Below are 17,992 nucleotides of genomic sequence, written 5' to 3' on the forward strand. Positions count from 1 at the left end.
AATAGTCACAAAGTGAACTGTTGTAAGTCAAGGACTACCTGTATTTGGTCAAATTCCCAATTTCCATGGCAATGCATCTTCCGCATATACTTCTTGTACATCCACGAATACTGAATTGAGATATTGGTAGATTCTTCTAAGATTCGCCATAGTTTACAAAGGGTTTTGACTTTTGAAAGTTGAACAATAGTTTTTTCCTTCTTCTTTTTCCCTTCTAAATTTATTTTACTTTATTTTTATATCCATCTGACTCTCTAAGAACTCCTAAAAGTTTCAACACATAATGCCAACATTGATGCATCATACTTATGACAATACACTACACTGCTTATGATCCAATCTCTATCTCACAATCTCAGATATTATAGTTCTGTTTTCACTGTCCTATTAGGAAGGAGGGCATAATACAGGGGTCCCCAAAATTGGCAACTTTTAAGACTTGTGGATTTCAACTCCTAGTCTGTGCTGGCTGAGGAATTCTGGGAGTTGAAGTCCACAAGTCTTAAAGTTGCCAAGTTTGGAGACCTCTGGCATAATAGATAGACTACTCCAGAGGGTTGATTCATTAGTGAGGAGCACTGGCTTCTCCTCCCCCAAGCATCCCTTGCAGGGGGAGAACCTCTATCCTTATTTGGAAGGCATAGACCAGATGGGTGGTTTGAAAGAGATGCTCCTGTGGCTATTTGGGTGCCAAACTATGTAGAGCCTTATAAGGCAAAACTGGCACTTTGAACTGTATATCCAGCCTATTGGTACTTAACGCAGAGCCCAGAGCAATAGTGTTACATGAAAACACATCCTCCCAAGAGGGCTACTGCATTTTGCACCAATTGTAGCTTCCAAGTAATTTTCAAAACACCATTGCAAATTTGTATGCAAGAGGTGACAAGAACATTAATATTACTGTTGCCAGAGCCTCTTTTTACTGCAACTGGCATTTTCTTTGAGTATTTAAAAGGAGGAAAATTGGGGGGTGGGGTGGGGGAAGAATATTGAATTTTGTCTGAAAGGATTACCAGCCAAAAATTGGATTACCCAGATGGGTACCCAGCAATGGTGGGATTCAAAATTTTTACTACCGGTTCTGTGGGCATGGCTTGGTGGGCATGGCAGTGGAAGGATACTGCAAAATCTCCATTCCCACCCTACTCCATTGTCCTGTGCAGGGCAACAAAAGAAGACCCAGCCGATCAGCTGGGACTCGGGAGGCAGAGAATAGATGGGGTGGGGGCAGTCAGAGGTGGTATTTGCCGGTTCTCCGAACTACTCAAAATTTCTGCTACCGGTTCTCCAGAACTGGTCAGAACCTGCTGAATACTACCTCTGGTACCCAGTTACCCAACATACTGAAAGCATCCTCTTAATTTTCATAAGCATAAGCCCTCACTCAGCCACTACTTTCACATGGAATTCTAATAAAAACCAAAGTGGTATATCCTGAAGTTGCTCATTTTGTTTTTGTTTTTTTAATATGTGTCATTTTTGGGTGAACCCAGTTGATTCTTCAAATCACATTGTCGTCTTCAGAAATAGACTGGTGACATGTCAATGTTGTTGATGCTGGTGTCTTGTCTAGTCAACACAGCTTCAGTCCTGATCTTAAGTGCCTTTTCCTTCCCCTCTTCCTCTCTCATACTTTGACTAATTCGGTATAAGTAATAACTCCACCACAATTTGTCTTTGGTCACTGAATTATGGCCACCCTGAATTCAAAAGCACACAAATGCAAGAGCTCACACATTATATTCCTTTAAAAATGGCCTAAGGTATAAATCAAAAGCTGGTAGCTTCTTTTGGCAGCTATATTACTGAGGCATTACATAGACAATCTACCAAGCTCTTTTTTATTATTGGCTTTATGCTTCTTTATCTCTATTATTTACAATCACTCTTATTAGGGACCTTTCTCTGACTGAAATCTTACCTGCTGAACCAGGGTTCAATCTTATCCTACTGAATTCATCATCTATTGTTTTACTTTCATCAAGAAAATCATCAAATTAGGATTATAACTGTGAATGGTGGGTAGATTTGTACTGTGGGACTGAATCACAGTTAGGATTTCATCTTGAGAAATAAATATATTGCAATTGCACCTTGTCTTGATTTCCAGAAATGGATGGCATGATCAATATGGAGATACGTGTGATCTAAAATTCTTGTCCCAAAATCAAGAAGCAAGTATTTTAGGAGCCGTTGTCATGCAGTGGTTAGAATGCAGTATTGCAGGCTAACTCTGCCCCACTGCCAGGAGTTCAATCCTCACCAGCTCAAAGTTAACTCAGCTTTCCATCCTTACAATGTTAGTAAAATTAGGACCCAGATTGTTGGAGGAAATATGCTGACTCTGTAAACCACTTAGAGAAGGCTGTAAAACACTGTGAAGCGGTATATAAGTCTTAAGTGTTATTGCTATATTCTGGAGAAATAAAAGCACTTTATACTGCAGGCACTTTTCTTTTTCCAGCCGTTTGCCTCTGATCAAATATAGCTTCTTGGTCCACTTGCTCTCAAGCCATTTTGTCCCTTCCAGGTGTTTTGGACAATGTCTCCTTCCATTATTTTCTTGGGCTTAGCGACAGCTAAACAAAACCAATGTCTAAAACTGAATCCTTCTACATGAAAGATAATCCTATGATCATTAAAGAGTAGTCTCCAAACAATATTGCTTCCATTTAAATGCTGAGTGAGAGCCAGCGTGGTGTAGTGCTTAAGGCAGGCTTGTCAAACTCAAAGCCCGTAGGCCAGATGTGTCACGCGCTGGCCACGCCCGCACCCAGTTTAGCGAAGGGTGGCAATATGTCGCTTGACGATGCTGTGATGATGCAAGTTTGACACCCTTGGCTTCAGGCACCAGAGACCATGAGTTCGAGTCCTGCCTTAGGCACAAAGCTGGCTTTGTGATCTTGGATCAGTCATTTTGTCTGAGCCCTAGGAAGGAGGCAATGGCAAACTACTTCCGCAAAATCTTCTCAAGGAAGTTGCAGGATCTGTCCAGGCAGTATCTGAGAATCGGACATATTTAGTGGAATTTTTTTTTAAAAAAAAATTAGGTATGTTTTATCCTTCCATAGAAGTACAGCTTCAAAAATTTAAAGTGAGTATCTTTATGCCTTTCAAATTTATATGTTTAGTTTACTTTGTTTGCTTGATATATATTTAAATTTATGAACATGCTTGTTTAAAACACAAAGAAGCGCATGTGGCAGTGCTTCTTAATAGAATATCATAGAATAGAATACTTTATTGGTCAAGTGTGATTGGACACACAAGGAATTTGTCTTGGTGTAGATACTATCAGTATACATAAAAGAAAAGATACATTCGTCAGGAGTCGAGAATCATAAGGTACCTGGGCAGATTCCCAAAATCGGGTTAAAGTGATTTTTCTTTGGATAAACAACACACAAACCCAATTACCCAATCACAAAAGACACATTTAAATTGAATTATTATTTTTTTATACCTGCATTGAGTAAAATGGTTTGGGATAAATGAAGGAAAATTTTTAAGAAGCCTTGTTATATGGAATTGCCAAATGGCAAACTGAAGTAAACTTGTTTTGCTTCAGCAGGTGACACTCAAAGTAAGCACAATTTATTACTACTATTATTTGCAAAAGAAGAGCTGCATTGATGGGTAATGTCTGTTTTAGAGAACGTGGCTTCAGAGAACGTGGAAGGTGACTGTCGGGTGAATCCACCCCACCCTCACTATAAAATTCTACTTCCAGTGAGGAGGAAGAGGAGGAGCCTGTGAACTGGGTCCGGCAGTTTTACCTGTGTATGATTAACCTGACAGTCCAGCAAGTCCATCATTCAGCCACGCTGGGGCATTTCGGAAGACCTTCCCCCAGACTCTTCTTTGTGAATTTTATCTGGCAGTCAAGACCGATTAAGCCCAGTTTCTTCAAAAATATATGCAGTCTTTTCTTAAAAAAAAAAAAAAAAAGGTGTGGGGGGGCCTTCTGAAAACCCAGGAAACTCCTTTCAGACGAGAAAACGCAGATAAGGGAAAGAGGTGTAACAACACTTTCCACGCTGGAGTTTCATTTGGAGGGTGGGGGTGGCTAAGACCAGCTCCCCAACTGGACCTTTGAAACAAAGCTGCCCCTCCCCTCCCTTTTTTCCCCTCCGCCTTCTCCACTGACATTTCCCAGAGCGATCAGGCTGTCTGACTCCGTGCGCCGGGACACGCGGTCCCTCCTGAGAAGCTGCAAATCGCGCCGCAGTTCCTCGGTGCGCCACGCCCGTCTCTGTCGGAAGATTGGCATTGTTGCCCCGAAGTGGAAACCACCGAAAGAAAGCGGGAGGAGAGGTTACATTTTTTTTTTTTTTGGCGTGCACGAGCACCCGCGCGCGGGCACCCGCGCAACGCCTCGGCAAGAAAAGCGCTGGGTCGTAAGCCCTTGTTGCCAAAAGCGCTTGCTCGGCGCTTTCTCAACCGGGCTCCCAAACACGGTCGTGGGAAGGAAGGGGTTAGTCCCCGGCTTCTCTCCGCCCTCCCCTCCCCTCCCCTCCCCGAAAAAAATCTGACACAAAGATAAACAGATTGCTCCCTCCCTCCCTCCAGCCACAATTTATGAGACTTTCTAAAGAAAGGGTGTGTGAGTGTGAGCGTGTGTGTGTTTGGAAGGAGCGAAGGGAGAAATCTGGGGGGGAAAGGAAGGGAGAAACGGTCCGCCAACGTGTGAGCGGCTGGGTGGGTGTCGCGTCGCGTTAGCCTGGCATTCTCCCACCCACAGCAGCGTCCAACCCCGGCGTGTGCCGGCGGGGGCCAACAGGTCCACGTAACGAGCCGCCCTTCCCAGCCGGCACCCCGAGACCGGCACCTCGTGCAGGAGGCGGCCACTTGGTGTCCCGGGGTGAACCTCAGAGCAGCTCTTGCCAGCTTGCCAAGAACTGGAGAGGGAGGAGGAGGAGGAGGAAGAGGAGGGAGCCCGTCTGCTTGCCTGCCCGTCGGACAAGGGAGAAGCCTGGCGGCGACAGCAACTACTCCTCTCTCCGGGCTTCGGGGGCAGCGCGGATTACCCCGCGAGGGAGAACTTCGGGATAGAAGGCGGGCTCGGCTCGGGCTACGGGACCGACAGCAACGACACGCAGGACCACGGAAGAGAGGGGATGGCGGGCTCCGCGCAGACCTCCTAGCCGGGTGAGTGCCCGGGGCTGCCTCCTGCGGGCCTGGGCGGGGGCTTGAGCGGGGGATGCTGCTCTCCACGCGGCGGCCCGGAGGGTGGGGCGGGAGGGGCTGCCATATGGTCCTTTCCGCCTGCCAAAGCGGCGAAGGTTCAGGCGGGGCAAGGCGACTGTGACTCAGCCGAAGGTCTGGGCAGAATCGGCTTGCGGAGAAGGCTCCCCTGCGTAGCCGGACTGACGGAGGCCGAGGCCGGCGGTTTGGCAAGCCGGCCTGCCCGCCCCTGCAGACGGAAAGCGCCGCTGAGGAGAACCCAACTCGCTCCTTCGCTTCCGGCCGGCGCTCCCGCCTGGTACCTCACTCCTAAGAGGAGTTGTGACCCAGCATCCATGGTGCTCAGCCAGCATGGCAAACTGGGGGACGGGGTGTCTTTATCTGCCTCCGCAAGAACTGAAGGCTGCAGAGAAGCCTACAGGGCTCTAAACAAGAGGGCTCCTCCCAGACGGTTTTATTCTTTTTTTTTATTCCGCAGTTTTCCCTTCGACTGCTGAGTGGGAATCCGACTTTTCCCAGGAGCGACCCAGCCCAGAGAAAGTACGGGCCGGTTCTCTTCCACGTCACATACACTCCCCTCATCTCAGGCAGTGTGGGAGACTCGCTGGCTTTCAAAAGCTCCCCTTAGAGCAGCCTTGATTCTCATCACTGCGCTTTTCCCTTACAATGCACAAAAGGGGGAGTGGGTTGTTTCAACCAGCCATCTAGGGAAGAAAGATGCTTTTCTTGTGGCTGCTTAATATCTAGAATTGCGGCAGTCGGACGTGGCGTCAAGAGCCAGTTATTCTTGGAGCTGAACTATTAGGCAGAGCAGTATTTTTGAGGGGAATGCTCTTTTCCACCCTCCCTCTTCTCACTGTATGTAATTCCTTTCTCCATTGTTGCTGCTGCCCATTGAAGTCCCTGGCTGAGCAAAAAGGAGGAGGAGGAGGAGGAAGAGGAGGAAAAGCATTATAACTCCGAGGAAATGGCGTTTGAAACTATCCCTTTCTTTCCTTAAACAAAAAAAATATTGATTCAAGAGTTATAAATACTAAATCATACTTTGGTGGGAACGCATAACGTTTTGGGTCCTTTCCCAGAAAAAGCCAAGCAGAATCCTCTTTTCCTTAGACATGATCCGTGTTTGCCTTCTGCAGCTGATTTCATTATATGCCAAACATTTCTGGAGGGTTATTTGTCTCAGGGAGCAGCGGTCCAGCCCCCTGGTCCAAAGCACAAGGCCAGGGAGACGGGGTTAGCATGCAGCCTCCTTTTTCTCACTATCCAAACTTAAGTCTTCGCCAGTACACTTGGAAGGCTGCTGAGAGCTTGTGAGCATGACACAAGGGTTAAGTCATTTCTGGTCACAGTGTGCCAGGAAATGGATCAAACTGATTCACAAGAGCTCAAAGGATGGTTGGGGGAAGGGAAGAAGGTATGTGATCATCAAAGGCCTCCCAGTCTTTGAGGAAGCTGATAAATTCTAAGGAACATGCTTAGTGAACAATGAGCAGAATTCATCTGTTTGGAAAATCAAATGCCCTTTTATTTTTCTTTTGCTGCAGTGTGTGCATCCAGGGCACTTTATTGCTAGTTTGTTCTGAACTCTGTTGCTTTACCAAACGTATTTGGTGTTTGTTGTTATGTACATAACAGACACATGTCAGGCTTGTGATGAAAGATGCTTTGCCAACAGACTGAACAAGAGGCAGCCCAGACGCATAGCAGGCGCAGACAAAGAGAAGTAAAACAGCAGGGAGAAGAAAACAATGTGTGTCAAAGGACCACCCATAGAAATGGATAAATGGGGGGTTTGAGAGGAAGTTGGCATACATTTGGATAACCCCACCTGCCAGACCAAAGACCAGATGCTCGATCTTTTATGATCCTTACAAACTGCGAGAGGACTTTGATTTGTGATGATTGAAAAGTCTCTTCTAATTTTTACAAGACGGCTAACATTTGTTCCTTAGACTGTGTTGGTGAACACTCCAAGGTGACTATTTTTTTTTTGTAAGGGAAACCATAAATCTGGGAGAAGGTACAGTATCATTTTCTGGGGTATGTGAAGAAGGGGGAAAGAAATTTGTCAGGATGAAACTGTGAAAAGTACATCAGACGTAGCACACAATAGCCTTGTTTAGGGAAGAGGAGGCCCAAAGTGGCCACTGTTTAGAACAATGGTAGAATGTTTCTGCTCTTAAGCCTGCTCACTTCTGGCCCTTTTGTTTGCTTCCAATTGGTTTCTAAACATACTTGCCTGTTACAGTTTCATCTCTCTAGTATCCAGGTTGGACATTTCAGGTGCCTTCACTTAAGGCAGAGAAGGAACTTGGAAAATCCTGTGAACAGAGGGGTTGGAGAAAGCTGTCTGAGATCACAGTAGAGGCGAAGGCAAGGCAGGTCAATATACTTCCATGTGATGCTCACCCAAGTCCGTTTACACAGCCCTATTGCCTCTGAAGTGCTGGAGAAACTGATTGGAACAGCAGCTGGCTTTGTGTTGAAGCAGCTTCCCCACATTCCCAGCTCATGACTTTGCTCACATCTGGTAATGTTGCTGCTCCTGTGTGATTTGTGGAAGCTTTAAGATGGCAAAAGGTTTAAGTAAATGCATCTGAAAGATACCAGACTGGGGAAGCTGAAACCGAGTTAGAATTGCAGGGCAAGGTTTTTGGATAAGGCTGTACAATCACCATGTCTTGGTTCCTGGAAATTTTATAGATGTTCCAGATGACATCATCTCTCCTTTCGGATCCTTTCTTGGTGTCTGCTTGCCTCCTTCTCTCTCTCTCTCTCTCTTTTGCCTTAGTGCACACAATATTTGTTAAGGAGGAAAGCCTCCCACCCAAAAAACCTGCCCAGCTTATGACAATACTTGTCCTTCTGAAGGTGCCCCTTCAAAAAGATGAAGCAGTAAGAGCCTAATGGATGTTTCTGGGACGAGGACCACTGTAATAAAGGCCCTCCCTGAACACTAGAACCTAGAATAAAAGTTCCTATAAGTGAAGGACATCTGTCAGCATTCAACCAGCATGATATGCCTTCTAGTCAATGTTGACTCCTAATGACCACCTGGATTGGTTCATGCAGTTTTCTTGGTAACGTTTTTGGAAGTAGCTTGCTATGGCCTTCTTCTTAAGGCTGAGAGACAATGATTGGCCCAAGCTCATTTCCTGCTTAAGGCAACTCAGTTTCCTGGTTTCTAGCCTAGTGCCTTAACTACTTCACAACACTCTTTTTTTTTCTTTAGCTTAGACCAGGGGTGTCCAACCTTGGCAACTTTAAGACTTGTGGACTTCAACTCCCAGAATTCCTCAGCCAGCAAGCTGGCTGAGGAATTCTGGGAGTTGAAGTCCACAAGTCTTAAAGTTGCCAAGGTTGGACACCCCTGGCTTAGACCAAAGATTAAAGATAAATATGTAGAAATTGTCATGTGTAAGATCAGGCGCCTCTGTTATCTCTCACTAGAGAAAGCAGGATTAGATTCAACGAATAGAATAGAGTAGCATTCTTTTTTGGCCAAGTGTGATTGGACACACAAGGAATTTGTCTCAGTGCAAATGCTCTCAGTGTACATAAAAAGAAAAGTTACATTCATCAAGAGTCAAGAATCATAAGGTACAACACTTAATAATAGTCATAGGGTACAATAAGCAATGAAATCATATTAGGAAACAGTCAATATAAATCGTAAGGATACAAGCAACAAAGTTACAGTCATACAATCACAAGTGGGAGGGGATGGGTGATAAGGAGTGATGAGAAGATTAACAGTAATAGTAGTGCAAACTTTGTAATAGTTGAACAGTGTTGAGGGAATTATTTGTTTAGCAGAGCGATGGCATTTGGGGAAAAACTGTCCTTGTATCTAGTTATTCTGGAGTGCAGTGCTCTGTAGATTTGTTTTGAGGGTAGGAATTGAAACAGTTTATGTCCAGGATGTGAGGGGTCTGTAAATATTTTCACAGCCCACTTTTTGACTCGTACAGTATACACATCCTTGATTGAAGGCAGGTTAGTGGTAATTGTTTTTTTTACAGCCCTAATTTCTCTCTAAAGTCTGTGTCTGTCTTGTTGGGTTGCAATGGCACTTAACTGCAAGGGGGGGAAAATCTAAATGTTATGAGACCACGCCTTGTGTTTGGAGCTACAAACTGGTGCACTTTTCTTCACCAAATTCTATAAGTGGTATTTGGATGGACACGAGTCTGAGGGGCTGTGGGTCTATCCTTCGTTACAAGGTCGAGCAAAGGGTAGATTAATAGCACAGCTGAGAAAGCGGCATTCTAAAAGTCCCATGATGATAGCAGCAGGTCTGGTCCTTCCCTTCAATTCCAAAATGTAGTTCCTGATCAAAGGATATAGACAGGTAGGGTGGCCATCACCACAACTGCCAGGGTCAAAGGATAGATAAGCAAAAATACCATCTTGGGGAACTAGAACTTCTGGGGTGTTCTTCACCCCAGCAGATCCTCACCTTTTCTTTTTCAATATGCTCTTCCTTTTCTCTTTGTCTCTCATCACAGCACATTGTTCTTGCATCCTCTGCCTCTTCTCTCTTACTCATTAGCAAGCATTACCAACATGGATATTGTAGAGGACTATGAGAAAAATCTTGGGAGATGAGGAAAAGCCGTAGCCACAGATAAAAGAAATCTGAGTCCAAAGGAGGGATGGGTTAGACACCTTATCTTTCTCTCTTGCCTTCAATGTTCAAAAGAGATTGTTTGCTTCTCTGGTGAAGTCTGTCAAGGAGGGAGGGAGGGAGGAAGTAGTATCCTGCCATATGTCCTTTCAGAAAGGAAAAAAGAAATGTCCATGGTTACTAATGCAAGAGTCCTCCAGGGCAGGGGTTTCCAACCTTGACAATTTTAAGACTTGTGGACTTCAATTCCATTCTTCTTTGGCCCTCAATCATTCCCAGCATTAGACTCTTCTCCATTGAGTCCTTCCTTCTCATTAGGTGGCCAAAGTATTTGAGTTTCATCTTCAGGATCTGGCCTTCTAAAGAGCAGTCAGGGTTGATCATCTTCTCCTTCTCCTTGAAGACTGGTTGGCCATCAGGTAGTCAGGTTCAGTCCTCCCATTCTAGAGCACCTAACAGAAGATCTACTTCTCTCCTCTTCAGAGTTATTTCTGCCATGGTACCTTCCCATATTTCTTTATTTTGTGGTGTTTCAGCATGAGAGATGCCCAAAAGGTTGAGAAGAATTTGCAAACGAGCCAACCTACAGAAGATAACCAAAAATCTAGAGGAGACTCACCTCATCACTGCTCCAGTGCATTAGGTATTCCCTTGCCTAGCTGATGATATGCTGAAAAGGGATATAAAGCAAAGTCAGAAGATACAATCAATCACCATCTCTGTAATGGATTGGCACACTTGCAAGTTAAGACAACATCTTTTGGCAGCAACTCAAAACTGACCCAATGGAAGCAACATAGAGACTGAGTCACTTTAAGGGGATCCTAGGACAGGTGGAGAACATTGATTCAATAGTAGAGAAAGACCCCTTCCCCATGGATTGCACAGTGCTTCAGAGTATGCATCCCATGGGGCACAATTAGATGTATATTTTCACAGGTGCTCCTTTGGGGTTTATGTACATGTTTAAGGTGAATGTGATGTGAAACCATGCTAGGAAAAGAGTAGATTCGTATAGAAAAACTTTTGATAGGGCCCCTCAATTCATTCATACACTTCTTACTATCCCACCCATCCATTCACACACAGTGCTTGCCACCCCATAATCTATTGTGAACAACAGGACAGGAGAACAGAGGTTTTATAGATGTGAAAAAAAAAATAGAAAGCAGGGTGGGATAATTATAACCTGAAAGCCAAGTTCATTTAAATGTGTGAGAGGAAATGCCCTTACACAAACCACTGCTCAAAGAAAGCTTCTGGCAGTGGTCTTAAATGGAATGAAAAGTTCTTTGGCAAGATCATTTTCATGCAGGACATCTACTATTTCTGTAGAATCCTTCTGGAAATTTTCTCCCTGGTCCTAAAGCCCTGTTTAGAAAACAGCTGAGCCTTGTGTACATCTAGTTGGGTTTACCGAGTGTGCTCTAACATCTTGGCAGAAAGGAAATTGTGAGACCTCCCATCTTTGGCAAAATTGCTGCTCTGCAAGCTGCTTCTCCTATGATGAGTTTATTAATGGAACTGGCTGGTAACAAGTGGGACGTGTTATGAAACTCCCAACTCCAATGAACTCAGATGAAGCCCTGGCTGGCATAGATGCTGCAGGAGTTTTTTCCCAGTCAAAAGGTAGGAGATGTAGGCAGCAAGACAAAACTTGCGGGTTCAGACTAGCTCTTTAGAGCACACTTATATCTAACTATCGATTGTGCAGCACAGCAGGGACGTTCAAAAGCTATGCAAGCTGATTTGGCTTGGCCTGCACATCATGGAAAAAGGTCTCTCTCTGTTTCGAATTGGCAAGAGTCAGGAATAGATTCCTGGAAGAAGATCCTGAAAAAAAAAACTTAATAGGTTCCACAGATGATGGTTATTATTGGACTAGATCAGCACAAAAAGCCTTTTAGCTTTCAGTTTTACTTAGACATCAATTCTTAAGTGGTGGGATGGAGTTCATTGGAAGACTTCTAGAAGGGCAAGGAACTCTCAGCCAGGTCTGCCTTGAAGGGAATGAAATGGGCTAAAAGAAATGAAAAAGTAAGTTTTGATGGGGGAAATGTGTAACTGGTGGTCCTCAAACTGAGGCACGACTGTATAAGTGCATTTTCTCATCTAACCATCTTGTGTGTTATTTCTCTCTCTCTCTCTCTCTCATTCTCATTCTGTGTGTGTGTGTGTGTGTGAAAGAGAGAGAGAAAGAGAATGCATGCTTCAGATAATATAGCTTTCCACTTCATTTTTCCCCACTGTTTTCATATTTTGTTTCCACACAAGATGTATTAAGGAATTCATAACAATATTATTTGGCATAACGTTTTTGATTGGTGGTAGCTGATGCTCTTTTTCTGGAAAGACTCAATATTACATTTTAAGGGAACATGCATATACGAAGTGAAGGATTTGAATATCTCAGATAATCTTTATAATACTTTGCCTTCTGCTACCACATTCTATAACTACACTGCATGCAGGTCTTTGTGCTACTGGGGTGGGGTGGTAGGCAAAGGAGGCAAGTGACAAAACTTTGTCTCTTACAAAAGGGTGGCATTTGTGTTATGCTATGCATACTACAAGACATTGGCACTACAGTGCTTAGTAGTGAATGCCTATGCTTGGGATTAAGTTACATTAAAGATTCTTTTCTCCCAGACGAATCAAACAAAGCACTTCTTTAGAACAACACTGCTTATCTGAAGATATTGAAACTGGCTAGGTAGATCTGATGGTTTCAGAAAGAGAGTCTCAAAGGATTTTGGCTTTGGCTTTTTGACAAGTAAATCTTGCAATCTGTATGACCGAGAGTGATGAGGCTTTAATGTCCCTGGGAGAAACTCTTCCCTTTAACCCATCATGCGGTAGCAAGAGACTTCTGAGTGGCTTATTATAAGCTTTGGCCCTCCTATCAAAAGATATCAAGGAAACTCTTTCTCTTCTGCTCTTCCACCAATAGGCAAAAACATTTATTTAAAAAACAGATAGGTTGTTGGAAAATATCCTAGGGTACAGGATGGATACTCTTTGATTTTATTTTTAATGATATTTTTGTTGCACTTTTAATAGTGCTTTTTAAAATGTGCATTTTAAAAACATGTATTACTGATAGCTGCTTTTCACTCCATTTGATGTTGTAATCAACCAATAAGTAATTTAAACTCTAAACTCTGAATAGTCCCTTGACTTATGTCCAGGGGCTCATGTCTAGTTACACCAGGTTGAGTTTGGTTGGCCCCTCTGCAATGAATTCACGTGGAAATGGGGTGGAAACCTTTTAGTCTCTGCATAGCTCTCATCAGGAACCTCTTCAGTCAATCTTATCCAGGAAATCCTGGGGCAAAAACATCACCTGGCTGCCCAAATTTTATCTGGCTCTTTCCTACTACTGGAAAAGCAGGACCCCCAAGGCAGGAGACAAATTTATAAATAGGCTGTTAGGATTCAGAACCTTTCCTGTTGAAAAAGCAATCATTCCTGCTGTGGAGGACAGAACAGGAAAAAGGTGTTTCCTCTTGCTGAGGTCTGTGGCATGGCAGATGGGGTGTCCTTTGGGACTAGACAAGGGAAGCAGCGGAGATGAGGTTTCAGCAGTGAAGCCAGTCCCATCTGCCTTGGGCTTAACCGCAGGCTGCTCAGCCCTGAGGGACAAGCAAAGCCTTTTATGCCCACAAGAACTGATGGGTTCTCTTGCGTCAGCTCTTGGGCCAGACAAGACTTACCTATCCCAGAAGGCTTCAGGAAGATTCTTGAGGCATCATGTATCCTATAGCCTAGTGGCTGCAGAGGGAAAAGAGCATAGACCTTGAGTCTTGCCAAGATGTTGTGAAGTCCCATAGAATTTCTCCTGCCCAGGAGTGGGCTGCTGGGGGTTCACAGGGGTTCAGGAGAGCCCCTAGCTAAGTTTCTGCAGTTCAGAGAACCCCCAAATCCCACTCCTGGCTGGGCCCACCCACCCCACCCCATGAGTCCCCACCCACCCCACCCCATGAGTCCCCACACGGCCTGTTTTGGATGCAGGTAAGTGCAGGGCATGCGTGGAGGCTCGGGGAGGGTGAAAAATGGTTCTCCTGGAAGTTTGGGAAGGCCGGAAATGGGCCCGTTTCCAGCTTCCAGAGAGCCTCCAGAGCCCGGGGAGGCCATTTTTGCCCTCCCAAAGGCTCAAGAAAACTCTCCAGAGCCTGGGGAGAGCAAAAACGCCACTCCGCCGTGGTGCAGGAGGCCAACTAGGCCACTCCCACTATGGCTACACCCACCCAGCAACCAGGCAGAGAACCCTTTGCTAAAAATTTTGAAGCTCACCCCTGCTCCTGCCTCCTCCTTGAATAGTCATCAGCTCAGAGAAGTTATCTGTTTGATTTATAGATTAAACAAAGTTGACCAATTTCCTTATTCTGGCCTTTTAAGTATATATCTCCTATTTGGAAATATTGGAAAATTGGAGGAGAGCTGCTCAGACAACAGAATAGACAACATGGCGGAGTGTAGACAGAATAGACATCATAGGTAGTGTAGAGGAAATGAATAGATTTCTCTGCAAACAACGGGACCCAAGTCCTCCATTGAAACTGAATGGTGAAAAGATTCAAGAAAGATAAAAGCAAAAGTTTCTCCCTTCTATCTAGAAGGGTGCATAGCTAACTTGTGGGTGCCTTTAACCCAAACATTGCAGCTGAAAGAATAAGGCTACCAAGGTTATTCGTTCTGTTTTCTCAGTTTGCCATCTGTGTTATCTTTTAATGATATATGGGTGTTGTTTTTTTTCTTGTTTAACATTTTGTCATGTTGGCCGAGTTAGGTAGCCATGTAAATACTTAAATAAATAAATCAGATCATGAATCTGCAAGATTTTATAAACCTATTGGAATATAACTGCTGCGTTTCTCACATTTACAGAGGACTGAAACTAAATACCAACTTCATGGATTTATCAACAGCTATATTTTATTCCAGCCTTTTTTCTTTTGTAAAAAATTACCATCTTATTTGGATTGCAGAAAGCTTGCATGTTATTTTGACCTTGAATTGCATTTTGTTCGATATTCTTTTTTCTTGGTATGGAGAAATAGTGCAGCAAGAAAACACAATGGAAGAGGCATTCATTCAAGTTTAAAAACTGCTCACTCATTAATGTTGCCTGCCTGAAGTCAGTGAAAATACTTGCAAATGAGAAGCTTTAGGACTGAGCTGCTCTCTCTTCTATCCACGTTCCTCTGTTTCTAATTTGTTACAGTTGTCAGAATTCCTGGAAACACAATTATTAGCTTATTTAAGCCATTATAATCCGATAGTAATGTTTTGATTAGATTCACTATCTAGATGTTTCAGCAATCTATTCAATCTGCTATGCTAGATTTCTTTTGAGGATTAATTTGCACTTAACAGGATTACGCTGTAATGCTTTACTTAGCTACCTGGAAGTAAGCCCAATTAACTTAATGGACCTCTGAGAAGACAGGTTTAAGTGAGGATTGTTAGAGGGATTTTACACACCCCACTTCCTCCCCAACCCCAGTGTCTGGAAACCAACTTTAGTAAAGAGCTGTTTCTCTTACCTCTTACTTGTTGGACAATGTTTCTCAATATGAAACCTCCAGATTAGCAAGATAGTTATGCAGCTCTCCTACTTTAGCAACTGCATAGCCTGTTCTCGTCTAGCACCTCATCTAGAAGGGAGCAATAAGGCCGAAAATGGGCTGTATCCAGGGGTGGGATTCTCGAGGTTTAACAACTGGTTCGGTGATTGTGGGCAGCTTTCAAAATTACTCACCTTCTGTGTTACTTTTGGGGAGTAACACAGCTGAGACGCGGCAATCCACTCTGCAGTACGAATCAGCTGAGAGGATATAGGTAAGTACAGCACAGGGGGTGGGTGGGCAAGCCGATCTGATCATGGGAGAGAGCCAGTTCACTTAGCAGCTGATCGTCAGAGCTAGAGGTTCACCCAAACCAGTCCAAACTGGGAGAATCCCACCCCTGGCTGTATCCATCTTTAAGCTAAAATGCCGCCTTGGGTTGAAACGGGAATCTAAGCCAAACAAAATCAGAGCCTCTGCTTAACAGTATCAACAAAAGAAGTCAGTGAATAAAGAAGGAACACACTGAGCTTCCAGATGAAACTGAACTACAACTCCCAGCAGCTCTGAGGAGCAAAGCAAACAGTGAAGGATTATGGGAATTTTGCAGTGCTCCAAATATCAGCTATTGTCATCATGTTCTTCACATCTCCCATTTCTATGAACTCCAAGATGCGTGCCACGCTCTCTGGGGCTTATGGGAGTTGCAGTTCAACCTATTTTGCATATTTGGCTGGAGAAATCTAGACTTTGATGTTTCTTTGAACAGAAATGCAGCAACCGTCTCTTTGTATTTTTCCCTGGGATTCCCATGAATTGCCAGGAGAGGGAGCAAATGCCTCACGGTATTTCCTCTAAGCACAACCTTTTTTCTTTTCCCCTGATGAGTTAATTACAAGTCACTTTAAAATCCTTTTTAGCCACTACTGTTAAATCAGCCTCTACCCTCAGCAGCCAGTAAATTAAATGAAATCAGATCATGGGGGAGGGGAGTCTTCAAGTGACGGAGAACCCTTGAGACTCAGCAGATTAGGTGGATCAATAGATGACATTGCAGAGCTTGCATAATCACCCACATCTATAGTGTTGAAAAACAACACACATTCTTTAGGTCAAACAGGCAAAGTACTCGGGCAACATACTTTGGGAGCCCTGGTGGCACAGGGGTTAGATTGCAGAACTCTAGGCAAACTCTACCCACAGCCAGGAATCCAATCCTGACCAGCTCAAGGTTGACTCAGCCTTCCATCCTTCCAAGATCGGTAAAATGAGGACCCAGATTGTTGGGGGCAATATGTTGACTCTCTAAACCACTTAGAGAAGGCTGTAAACCACTGTGAAGCTGTATATAAGTCTAAGTGCTATTGCTATTGAGGCTCCTGGATTGTTCCTTAAGTTTCTAGGTAGAGCAAGGTTTTAAAACAAATGTACTATATAATATATATTAAAGTATTTGCTGAAACTTAGTTTTGTAAGATTTGCAGCTACTAAAGGAAATCAGCCTCTAAATCTTATGGATGGGAGGGATCAACATTCTGCCATGAGCCATATTTCATATCTTATGCTACGGGATATGAAAACTTACCAGGATCAAATTGCTTACTTCCTCTAAAATGTTAGTCTAGCACTTGTTCAGTTATGGCTGGATTCATGCTATGACAAATGTGACTTGAAAATCAGAATATTAATTCAGCCAGAGTGATTAAATTTGTGGTCACCCTGCTGAATATATCTTGGTCAATGGATAATTGATAAATCATGGTTAACATGTGTAACTACATGTTGATGTAGTGATTAAAGACACTGGGTTAGAAAGCAGACAACCAAATTCCAAGACTGTTAGCTGAGTACCTTTGAACTGGCCACTTTCTCTCAGCCCCAGGAAGAAATTAATAGCAAACTATTTCCAAAAATGTGGCCAAGAAAACTGCAGGGATTTGTCCAGGCAATTGCCAAGAATTAAGATTCAAAGGCACCTAAAAAGCAAAAAACAAAAGAGAACCAAAACTCTTCATTAAAATGAATTCAATTAAAGTTACTACTCAACTGGGAGTTCTTATTGAGTCATATAAGACAGTAAATGTTTTGAGCATATGTAGCCTATCCACCCAATATCTAGGAAATATACAGTACAAGATATCTTGTATAGAGTTAGCAAATTAAATGAAGTGTAAGTCCTCTATGTAGTACCACATACACTTAGCTGTTCTGCCTTTCCTCAAAGAAAGGCAAGGCAGTTGTGTGGAAGGGTTTGACACCTGTGATAATAAAGGCCAGCTGCCTGGCTTATTTCACAGTATCTAAAACAAATGTCACCACTGCATTTTAGAATGACATCAACCCTTGATGTAATAACCATCACTGGAGGGCTTCATCTATGGTTGCTTAGAATCCAGATCTAAGCATAGTTTAATTTTTTTCAAAGAACAGCTGACACCCAGGAAAGAGGCAGTGTAGTCTGCCTACCCAATGTGATTCATGGTGGTTTAATATTAAGATAGACTCTGCTGAAAAGATTGAAAGATAGATTTGTGTTCAACACAAGGCTTAGATTTGTACAATATCCTTAGCTACATTAAATAGATGTCTGTGGAGATTCTCAGGCATC

General features: G+C 43.6%; 1 protein-coding gene across 6 annotated transcripts in view; it reads left to right on the top strand.

Moving 5' to 3' along the window:
* The first annotated feature begins 4,162 nt into the window (after positions 1 to 4,162).
* NAV1 (neuron navigator 1) overlaps positions 4,163 to 17,992 on the top strand; it is a 262,874-nt gene continuing 249,044 nt past the window's right edge. For all 6 annotated transcript variants that reach the window (XM_026680885.2, XM_026680886.2, XM_087962421.1 and 3 more), the window contains exon 1: positions 4,163 to 5,151. The gene's annotated coding sequence lies outside the window, so the exon portion shown is untranslated. The remainder of the gene's footprint in view (positions 5,152 to 17,992) is intronic.

This window comes from Notechis scutatus, chromosome 3 (assembly GCF_049901735.1).
Source record: "Notechis scutatus isolate UNSWTSFEM ecotype Mainland chromosome 3, rNotScu1.2, whole genome shotgun sequence".
Lineage (NCBI taxonomy): Eukaryota > Metazoa > Chordata > Lepidosauria > Squamata > Elapidae > Notechis > Notechis scutatus.